The following is a 10,724-nucleotide window of genomic DNA, read 5'->3' on the forward strand; positions in this document are numbered from 1 at the left end:
CCTCTGTAGAACTTCTGTAGCCAAGACACGCTGTTGCCTCCTCCTGACCACTCTTTGTTACTCTTTGCTAGCTATGCAAGCTCCTATACTGTCCACCCTTCAAAGCTCAGTTCACACTACACACTGGACCCTCTGCAGCCTCTCATCATTCTTGCTTCTAACAGATGCCACAAGTCAGTTGTGTGACCTCTTGGCTGATCCTGGGACTCACTAATATACGGTTAGTAAGGTGCCACCAGTTATGTCCCAGGCATTGCTCCCAGTGCTCTGGATAAGCCAGGAACAATTCAAAGACGTTTGGTCTCTTTGAACTTCCATTTTAGCTGGAAAATAAAATCCAGATATTAAATAATAAAGATAACACATAAGTAAATTGTAGAAGAAGTTAGATGGTAATTGCCATGACAGAGGAGAAGAGAGATCTGGGGACTGGATTGGGGAACACAGAGATAAAGGAGCAGCATGGGGTTGGCACTGAAAAGTGAGTTGTGATGATTAACTTTCATTGCCAACTTGATACAACTTAGAGTCACGTGGGGAGTAAGTAGCAATGGCAGGTTGTCTGTATTATGTTGGTCTGTAGACATGTCTGGGGGCAGTTACATTAATAGAGGGGGAAGACCCTCCCACTGTGGTCTAGAGAGGGTCCTAGAGAAAGACCCTGTCCCTAGGGAGGGGATTCTAAAATGTATCAAAAGTGGAGAGGTAAAGCAACTGGCGGCTCTTCCAGAGGACATAGGTTCGATTCCCAGCACCCACGTGGTGTCTCTCAACAGTCTCTAACGCCAGTTCTAGGGGATCTGAGATGCCCTCTCTGGTCTCAGTGGGTAACAAGCACTCACATCATGTACAGGCATAGATGTAGCAAAACACCCATGTACATAAAATAAATAATCGAGAAAGAGAGAAAGAGAAAGGGAGAAAGGGAGGGGGGAGGGGGAGAGGGAGGGAGGGAGAGAGAGAGAGAGAGAGAGAGAGAGAGAGAGAGAGAGAGAGAGAGAGAGAGAGAGAGAGAGAGAGGACGAGCTGGGTAGGTACTGATTTCTTTCTCTTGACTGTGGACATAATGCAGCCTCTCCTAAGTTCCTATTGCTGTGATTTCCCTATCATGAAATTCTGAGCTGAATACACCTATTTAAGTTGCTTTAGTAAGAATATTTTATCACAACAATGGAAAAAGAAACTAAGACAAAGGTTGTCTCTTAATTGGCACCCTGAAGGAGATATGCATGAAAGGCCGTGAGGCGGATGTGTGCACAATCGGTTTGAGAACAGGCAAGAGCCAGCAGGGGCAATTAGTGGTGGTTAGAAGTAAGGGGGGGAGCAAAGGGAGAGAGGACAATCATGGAGTCTTAGAGGCCATTTCCATAAGAAGCTGGTGTGGGGTTCGGGGCAGAAGTGAGGTGGGAAGCTTTGTTCCTCTAGAAGACGTTTTCTGATGCTATATTCAGGTGGCTTAGGGTGGAGGCAGGAGACCAGTCAAGGCAGGCACCAGAGGATGGAGGAAGATGCGGGCTTCAGTACACAGTGAGTTGTATTTTGAATGAACGATTGTAACATGGAGAGAAGGCAAGGAATTGAGAAGGACTGCTATGTTTGGGGACTAGACATGGGGAAAGAGAGACTTAACCACCCAGGGGTAGGGAGAATGCAGTAGGGAAACCACTGCAGAGGCAGGTCATCTGGCTCATGCATAAGTGTTTGAACTGGAGACTGCGGGAGCAGCTTGCCCCTGTGGTTCAGCTCGCTGGCCTTCTTTCTGGTCTGAGAATCAAGGCAGAGGGATACATTGTATCTTAAGGGCTACACTGGTTAAAAGCGTCACTGCTAGGAAGGGTGTCAACTAATTTCATCACCATTGTTTAGATCAAGTTTCCTAGACCAGGGGCTTCCCCAGTTGGAACGTTTGCCTTTTTTTGACACCATCTACAGCATCAGTGACAGCTCACCAGTAGAGCTGATGAGATGAGGAATTGATCTCAGGTGGAGTAATCCCACGATTAATCCCATGAGTTACCGTAACCCTTGATATAGGCACGGCACATTTTTAGGGCAAAACCTTTTTTCTAATCTTTTCTCTCATAGTCATTATCACACCTAATGAAGATGATTAATGGGTGTTAATTAGTGTGCCAACAGAGTGTGAGTACTGTTAAAAACCGAATCTTCCTTTTGGGCTCTGAAGAGTCAGAGTCAAGGTAAGGGAGGTTTTGTCTGGTTTTTCATAGGATGAAAAAACGTGCCCCCCTCCTTTTTTTTGGTAGGGAGGGATTGAGCCAAAAGCATACTTAGGTTGAAGCAAGGGGAACTTAGTTAAATATTCCTTGTGGGGTTTTCCCATGAGTGACTTGGTTAACAATGAATCTACTGTTGTCTGTGCCACCAAAGGAAGAGACTCTGCAACCTATGGGAACTCACAGAGCACCTGCCAGTGTCAGTAAATGTGCTGGGAGTCCACAGTGACTAACACCTGGGTCCTGCCTTCAGTGCTTAGTTATGGCAAAAATCAGGTGCAAACCCAGTGATTTATAGAGTTGGGTCCAGTCCCCCAGAAGGAGCTGGAAGAAGTTTGCAGTGGGGGAGTGTGGCTCACCAGCATATCAGAGGGTGACATGGGAAGACTGCTTTAGGCACTTCGAACAAAGCAGGGGAAGACGAACTCTTAGAAGCAGGCCCAGCTATCACTGACCAAGCAGGAGAGATTTATCAAGAAGAAACCCTGGGCCAGTTCTCAAGTTGTTAAGCAAACTGAGCTAAATCAAGATGGAGTTCTTGGATGTCATAGAAGAGAATCTGGGGTGAGGGGATTCTGAGGTCATAGAGGGGTGGGGATTGGTATGTTTCTTGGAGGGGAAAAAACCTGTGAGCTGAGAAAATGCAGGTCAGGTCTTGCATAATCTTGTCTTTCCCAATCTCAGAAAGGGGTCCATGATTCCCCAAAGCTAAGGTGAACACGGGTGTCGTCTGTGAAGTATGGGGTCCCTGGTGTTGATTTAGAAACATCTACCTAGCAACAGAGGAGGGTCGTGGCAGCAGCCTTGTGTTGGGAACTCCAGATAACCTCACAAGCCTGACTCATTATTCTGACTGCTGACTGCTCTGCCCGTGCTCATTAGCATTCAGGGGTGTGTGGGTTTGCACAGTGTACTCTTAGCCCCCATGTGTCAAAGACTCAGCCACTAGCCTGCGGTATTGGTGATCTGAGAGTCGGGGCGTGGTCAGAAGTGAGGTCAGTGAGGTGGACATCCAGAGCAGGTGTTGGTATGCTCGTTGTTCTTGTTGCCTAGCTACAGTGAGGTGGGCAGATTCCTCCACTGTTTGTTTCTTCCACACTGTGTTGCCAAAGGCTCAAAAGCAACAGGTCAGCTGATCACAAGACAGCATCGCAAACGTAGCCGGAAACTTTAGATCCTCCTGCCTCAGTCTTCTGAGTGTGCTGTTTATCTCAGATGCTTTGTTATAGTGACAGAAGATAGATTTCTAGCTGGCGAATAGGAATTTATATAATCAGGGACAACTGAAGCCGAAAACAGCTAGCAGGACCTATGGTCGTTTAGAGGTGACATTTCCTTCTGGGACTGGTTGACTGACCTTGTCTGCTAGAGTCCCCTGTACCGAGATCCTCTCATGTCCACAGAGCTGGGACAGACTCTCTCTGGGCATAGGTTTTCCTTGTTGCTAAGCCACTTGGGCTGCCTCATAACATCCTCTCCAAGGAGGGAACATTTTGTCCTGCAAGGCCAGACTGGAGTTGCTTGTAACTAGAGAGTCAGCCCTTTAAGGACCCTTTAAACTATTCTCAGGTCAGTTATTCCCCAAAGCTAAGGTGGATGCAGATGTTGCCTGTAAAGTGCGGGGTCCCTGGTGTTGATTTAGAAACATCTACCCAGCAACAGAGGAGGGTCGTAGCAACAGCTTTCAGACTCATTTGCATCATGGATAATGCTTTAAAATAGCTTTATTTCAGAGAGCCATTAAATCCTGATAACTGGGCATTTTTGTAGACAGAAAAACAAATAAGGAGTGACATTAACATTATCTTTCCTGCACACATGTGCTGGTATATCCAAAGAAGGCCGATTTGGGGCATGGCTTGCCAGTCAGGCGGCAAGAGGTTTCTCAGATGGGCCAAAGGCAACCCATCTCTAAAAGCCACAGCTGCCCACTTTGTTCCTCTGAAGGATTATGAACCCAAATCTCTCTGTCACCATGCATAGAACATTTTTTTAAAAAACCTTGTGGGGCTTCAGAGACTGAGGTTCATCAGTACTGACAAGCCTTAGTTATTTAAAATGCTGGAGGCCAGGATTTCTGTTGTGAAGGTCCACACAGGGTTCAGCAGGCTGGCCCTCCTGATTGCTCTAGTGGCTTGTGTGGAGTAGCAAGCTTCCTATGGATCCTAAAACAGCCACCTACAATTCACCACCCCAACCAGGAATAGGGCATTCAAGTTCAATGCTCTTTTTCAGCTCAAATCTAGTTCTCTGACAATTGTCCTATAATTTAAAGCGCTCTGAATCTCACAGGCACCAGGTATCACCTGTGTGGTATGAAGGGGAGGAATGCTCTAGGGATGCTGCCCCTTTATGATGTCCCACTGTTGTCATCTCTCCCCTAAACCCCAGCTCTCATACAGTTGACCAAGGCAAAGGGGAGGTTGCCTGCCTTCCGAGGGATGAAGCTTCGGAAGCACAAAAGAAGTAACTAGGTTATTTACCCTTTTTCTCCAGAGTGGAAGTCCTGGGGACTGGGAGGCGAGGGGTGGAGGTGAGGGAGCACTGTTGCCTAGTAACAACCGCCTCCTGCTGGGGTCTGACTTGGGTCTGAAGGAAGGATGCTTCCACCGGCACCTGGGGGGGGGTGTTTCTTCTCCAGCTGGTGAGCTTTTGGTGCTGCTCTGTGGGGTTCTCATCTCAGATTCCGCCCTGTGGGAGATCTTTCCAGCTTTGCATAGCAGCTTCCTCGCTGAGTATGTGTGCATACACAGGCACGTGACCATGCTCAGACACGAGTCCGGTAGGACTCAGGAAGACAGAAGCAGCTTTTCTATCAGTGCGATCCATCATCCATCTACGAGGTCTTAGAAGTTGCTTGCTAGTTTGAAGTAGAAGGTTCTCCTTTCCAGTGGCAGGCTGCTCATAGCAACCACAACTCCTGCTTTTGCCAAAGCTGCGTTCGATATCAAATAGCCTATTCCGGTTTTTGAAAGCATGTCCTATCATTTTCCAAGTGAACGTCATGATTTTGAGATGAATTTCTTTTGCATTACCTTCACTTTGAGTTACAAAACCAGTACACTTGGGAAGGGTAACTCCGTCGTCCTTGTTGTCATTTTAGACTCATTGGGATGTAGTTTATCAAGTCCGTTCCTGAGAACACAAAAAACATTCATTTTGTGGAGGAGGCGAGAGCACAAAGGGACAGAGCCTTGGAATAAACAGTGCAGGCTTGAACTGCAGACAAAAAGTGCTGAGTGCAAAACGACTGGTACCGAGTGTCCCCATCATCTTGCTGTGGCCTCTCCTCGGTACCTTAGTCTTCCTGCCCTCCTCCGAATGAATTCTCATGCTGAAGAACATAGCTATTACAGCAAAGCATGAGGTCTTCTCGAGGTGAGAATGTGCGACAACCAAAGGAGCCATTGCAGAGCAAGATATGTTTACCAAGTAAAAGTGGATGAAGGCCAAAGAGACCCTTGTGTAATATATGTTTATGTATGAGTGCATATATGTGGGAGGGGCATAGGCATATGTATGTGTGTGTATGCATATGTGTGTTTGGATGTACATGTGTAGGGGTATGTGTAGGGCATCGGTCAGCATCAGGTGTCTTCCTCAATTGTATAATGCCATGTTTTTGTTTAAAAAATTTTTATTGGTTATTTTATTTATTTACATTTCAAATGTTATCCCCCTTCCCAGTTTCCCTTCCTCAAACCCCCTCGCCCACTCCCCTCCCCCCTGCTTTTGTGAGGGTGCTCCCCCACTCACTCTCCCATTCCTGCCTCACCACCCTAGCATTCCTTTACACTGGGGCATTGAGCCTTCACAGGACTAAGGGCCTCCCCTCCCATTGATGCCAGATGGGGCCATCCTCTGCTACATATGCAGTTGGAGCCATGGGTCCCCCCCATGTGTATTTTTTAACACCATGGTTTTTGAGACAAAGTCTTCAACTGAAACTCAACTTAATGTTTCTGCTGCAAAGTTTACCCAGCAAGCTCTAGGGGACCGCAGTAGTCTCCGTCCCTGCTCCCCACCACACTGCTGTGTCCACTGCTCTATATGGATGTGGGGTATTTGAAGTCGTCTTTATGTTTGTGAGACCAACACTTTACTGATTTAAATCATTCCTTGCCTGTTTTTAAAAAGGTACTTTTACTTTAGACTCTTAAAAAGTCGTATTTATTATTACTCTGTGTGTGTGTGTGTGTGTGTGTGTGTGTGATATATGTGGGTGCCAACTTGTGTGGGTGCCAGAGGACAACTTTGTGGAGTCACTTCTTTCCCAGCTGTATGTGGATTCTAAGGGCTTGTCCCTGGGCTTGTATCATCATGAGCTTGCAGCAAGCACCTTTACTGATTGAGCCATCTTTTGTTTCATTTTCTTTCTTTCTTAGCACCTACAACATCTACATGTTTGAGGGGAAAAGATTAAATGCAGAGCTGGCTCTAGAAATCCATTCTCAGTCTGGGAGAACAAATGGTAAATAGAAAAAAGAATTTTACAGAGAACTTCCTGTAGCACAAGAAATGTACAGAGGAGATAAATAAGTAATTTCCAGGGGGGGGAAATCTGCCTTCTCAGAATTAGCCGGACTTCTTGACTTTTATATTGCGGTGGACAGGAGTGGGGCAAAGGCCCTCTCCCTTTCAGGTTCTTTGACTCGACTATGAATTTAATTGACAGGAGGAAAGTCATGTGATCATATGCATGCACATAGGTGCCTCACAGAGAAGGGTGTGCAATTGAAGGGAGTAGAAACACCCAGAGTTACAAAAGAGGCTTCTGAGGGTAGCTGTCACGTAAATCACAGGAGCACAAGAGAAAGATCCAAACACAGGGATGTCTGTCTGGTTTCTTAGGTACTAAGATTATCTAGAGCAGCCCGCTTCCGAATCCAGGCAATTTACTGATGTAGACTTACTTTAGACATGCACATATGCTTTCTAAAAGGCCAGCTTTCCAGAGTGTCGCTGCTGTCTGATAGTTCCCAGGAGAAGCAGCTCAGAATATACAGAGGAACTGTAATTAGGGGCATAGAATGTTGCATCTCCTATAGTCATTTTGGGGTAGCGAACCCAGACCCACTAAGGGAGGAACTGTGGAGATTCTCAGGCATGTTGACCTGAAGATCAGGGGGTAAACTCCAGGAGAAAGAGCTAAGCAGATGGCTAGATGTGCCAGCGAAGAACAGTCATGGTCGGCTCTCGGCGATCTCCCACATCCCAGACATTGTGAGTACCAGAGAAGAAATTCTGTGTACACATCTGGCTCACATTTTCTTATTGTTGACAGTATGTGCCTGTTATTGTCCTGGGCATGAAGGTAAGGAATGTGGAAGATTCTTTGCCCTTGGGGCTTTGGGATTATATCATCTTACGCATTTCTTATAGAGTGATGAAGTTGTGATGGTAACTAAGGAGTGTAGTCCAATTCAGGAGCAATAACTGGCAAGTGGCAAGTGGAGTTTTAGGTCCAGATCCTTTTGATTGCAAATCCCAGCTTTGTGTTTCTTCTTCACAGGCAGAATAGAACAAAATAACCCCCCCCCCCACCCTCTTTAGACTGAAGAAGGAGAATAAGCCTAGGTCAGTTGTAAAGAGATCACTGGGGAACTTTTGGGTGCCCCGTCACCCATTACACAGTGCATGTCGTTGTAGCCACTGAATTGCTCATACAGTCTCCTCACTAGGAACAGATGTTCACTGGGAGGGGAAGGCTGTGGTAACTCTTCTTGAAATCTTAGTCCCCACTGCCCGCTGCTCCACGGTAGATGGAGAAGACAGAAGTTGATGGAAGGAAACAACACCAAATATACAAGACCATCAAAGGAAATCCCCAAGACACATCATATTTAAAATACATAACAGAGAAAGTGTATCGAAAGCTGCAAGAGGAAAAACATGGAAGTTACATATACCCAGGAAGCATCAGGATAACAGCTGGTTTCTCAATGGAAACTCTGAAAGTCCCCAAGCCTGGTGCAGGGCATCCGTAGTTCTAAACGGCATGGCAGGCCGCACTGAACACTCCACCAAAAACCTGGAACACGTTGAAAAGCAGTGAGGGGAATTTATAGCTCTGAGTACATACATTAAAAAGCAGAAGGAACACAGCTAAAGGGCTTAATAAAACAACTCAAATTTTTAGAAAAACAAGAATAAGCCAAATCCAAACCCAGCTGATACTAAGAAATAATGAAAATCAGAGCAGAAATCAGAAAAATTGAAACAAAAATTAATATGAAAAAAATCAGTGACCCTAGGAACTGGATTTTGGAGAAGATGAAGACTGACAGATACTTGGTCCAGCTAAGGAAGAGAGAGAGACTCCAAGTTAACAGAATACAGAGCGGACAAGGATGTACTACCTGATATCATGGAAGCTCAGAATATAATAAGGGAATATTTTTAAAAAAAGCCCTGTATTTAATTACACTGGAAAATCTAAAAGAAATTGATGCATTTCTAGATTCAGCTAAACCACCAAAATTAAACCAAGAAGAAGACAATAGCTTAAACAGACTCAAAATAAATGAGGAGATTGAAATAGTAATAAAAATCCTTACAGCTTAAAACAAAACAAAACAAAACAAAACAAACAAACAAACAAAAAACAAGGTCTGGAGCAATGTGGATTCACAGCGGAAGTCTACCAGACATTCTAAGAAGATCTACAGTCAATCATTCTTAACCTTTTGTTTTTTTTTTTAAAAGAAAGAAAAGAGGAGAGTTTCTGGATTCTGTGGAGCCAGCGTCACTTTGACACCCAAACAGGTAATAACAATAAAATAAAGCTATAGGCTAATGTCCCCAACGAACAGACTCCAAATGCTGAATAAAAATGCATGCAAACAGACTATAGCTATATCTCAAAAAGATTGCCCGTCATGACCCAGTTGGCTTTATCAGGCATGGCTCAGCATAAGTGAGGCAATGTAATAGAACACATATGTGGGTTTAAAGAAAAAAACATGACTACCTCAATAGATGAAGAGAAGGCTCTCAACAAATACAAGAGGAGTTCATGATAGCAATCCTAGAGGATGTAGGGCTAGAGAAAGCACAGCTTCATATCATAAAAGCCATTTACAAGAAACCCATAGCCAACATCATGTTAAATGGAGAGAAATTTGAAGCAATCTTACTGAAATAAGTAAGAAAACAGGGTGCCCACCATCCACACTCCTTTTTAATATTGTGCTCAAAGAATAAAATGAAGGGGATACATATAGGGGAAGAAGTCAAATTGTCTCTATTTACAGATGATATACACTATATACTGTAATATATACTATATATCATATACAATATGTGATTTAATAGTATATAATATAATATATATTATAGATTCCCCAAATTCCTGTGGAGACCTTCTAGAAATGATATGCAAATTCATCAATGTAGCAGCTACAGAATCAAGTTGCTCAAATCTCTACCTGTTGTATGCACCACCAACAGACATACAGAAAAGGGATAATGGATTCACTCTCATTTGCAACAGACACAAGAAAAGAAAATATGAATAAGCCTAAGTGAGGAAGGGAAGGACCTAAAATGAAAACTCTGAAGAAGGTGGAGAAGGACTAGAAGATGGAGACACATCCCATGCTTATGGTTTGATAGAACTAATATAATGAAAATAACCAGTTTACCAAAAACTAGTTATAGATTTAATGCAGTCCCAATAAAATTCTGCATCTCATTGCTCAGAGGAATAGAAAACACTGCTCTGAAACCCATGTGGAACCACCCAGGCCCCCCCCCCCACCAATAGCCAACCAATCCTGAGCAAGTGAACAGTGCTGGAGGGGATTTCCATTCTAGATCTTAAAATATACTATAGAGCCAGAGTATTCAAACAGTGTGGTACCAGCACAAACACAGACATGTAGGATAATGGAGCTATTTGATAAACAGCCAAAACACATGCTGAAGAAAGGAGCATCTTCAGCAAAGGGTGCTGGGAAAGTTGGATGACCACACGCAGAAGAATGTGTTAGAGTTGTACCTATAACCTCGCATACAAACTAACTCCAAATGGGTCAAAGGCCTAAGTGTGAAGCCTGGGATGCTGAAGCTGCTGGAAGAACACATAGTCAGCGCCCTACAGGATAAAGTAGAAGAGCACACAGTCAGTGCCCTGCAGGATAGGGTGGAAGAACACACAGTCAGCACCGTACAGGATAGAGAGGAAGAGCACACAGTCAGTCAGTGCCCTACAGGATAGAGTGGAAGAGCACACAGTCAGCACCGTACAGGATAGAGAGGAAGAGCACACAGTCAGCGCCCTACAGGATAGAGAGGAAGAGCACACAGTCAGCGCCCTACAGGATAGAGAGGAAGAGCACACAGTCAGCGCCCTACAGGATAGAGAGGAAGAGCACACAGTCAGCACCCTACAGGATAGAGTGGAAGAGCACACAGTCAGCGTCCTACAGGATAGAGAGGAAGAGCACACAGTCAGCGCCCTACAGGATAGAGAGGAAGAGCACACAGTCA

At 44.8% G+C, this 10,724-nt stretch overlaps 1 protein-coding gene across 3 annotated transcripts in view; it reads left to right on the forward strand.

The window, feature by feature from the left end:
• The window catches only part of Zmat4 (zinc finger matrin-type 4), a 378,171-nt gene that overhangs the window by 24,261 nt on the left and 343,186 nt on the right, over positions 1 to 10,724 (forward strand). Inside the window, exon 1 of one of the 3 annotated variants that reach the window (XM_031339300.1) lies at positions 2,858 to 2,881. The exons of the other annotated variants lie outside the window; for them this stretch is intronic. The gene's annotated coding sequence lies outside the window, so the exon portion shown is untranslated. Of the gene's footprint in view, positions 1 to 2,857; positions 2,882 to 10,724 lie in introns of those variants that run through there. 3 annotated transcript variants of the gene reach the window in all.

Source organism: Mastomys coucha, unplaced genomic scaffold, assembly GCF_008632895.1.
Source record: "Mastomys coucha isolate ucsf_1 unplaced genomic scaffold, UCSF_Mcou_1 pScaffold22, whole genome shotgun sequence".
Classification (NCBI taxonomy): Eukaryota; Metazoa; Chordata; class Mammalia; order Rodentia; family Muridae; genus Mastomys; species Mastomys coucha.